The following is a 752-nucleotide window of genomic DNA, read 5'->3' as shown; positions in this document are numbered from 1 at the left end:
CTTCCAACGTTCCTCATTTCCAACAGGGTATTTTCCTTGATGCTATTTCCCATGGCGTGTGTGAAGCAAGTTAGGGAACGGAATAGTGACCGTCATTATGCGTCTACAGATCGTCTCAAGATGTTCAACAGAATCACCCGCATTTGCACAAGGTAAACTGTAAAAAAAAAAAATAAATAAATAAACTCGGAAAAATGATAAAAAACAATCGATCATTTTTTCTCGCTTAATCGAATATAATAGATTATTTTTTAAACTCGATTAATTCACCGATTCGATTATTTTTTTCTCGGAATGGTGTTTTCCTTTTCTTTTCTTTTCTCCCATGTACGATGCAATACAATATAAGTGAAAAATGAATGAATATTTTCACCTGGGATTGAAAAATATTGTTAACGAAATTATAAATTATCAAAAAAATGTTACCGCCCTTAAGGTTACACACTGAAATTCACCAAATTTTGATTTCATATGCACTGTTTCGTAAATAAAAAAGAAAATAAAACAACGGAATAATCGATTAATCGATTCACTTTTACCGACAGCAGCTCGCCGACTCGTCTTACAATTTCTACGAGTTGCCGTTCATGTTCTCATCGACAGTTTTGAGATTTGAAATAAGCAGTCAGTCCCTACGAGGATCTGTAAAACATTAGACGACATCAGAAGCTGTTTTCGTCGTACCGACAATAGGTAAGCGAACGACCGTTCGAAAGATGATTTATTCACAATTGGTACAGATACTAGGGTGG

This window comes from Neodiprion fabricii, chromosome 7 (assembly GCF_021155785.1).
Source record: "Neodiprion fabricii isolate iyNeoFabr1 chromosome 7, iyNeoFabr1.1, whole genome shotgun sequence".
NCBI lineage: Eukaryota > Metazoa > Arthropoda > Insecta > Hymenoptera > Diprionidae > Neodiprion > Neodiprion fabricii.
Note: the sequence above shows the minus strand (reverse complement) of the source record.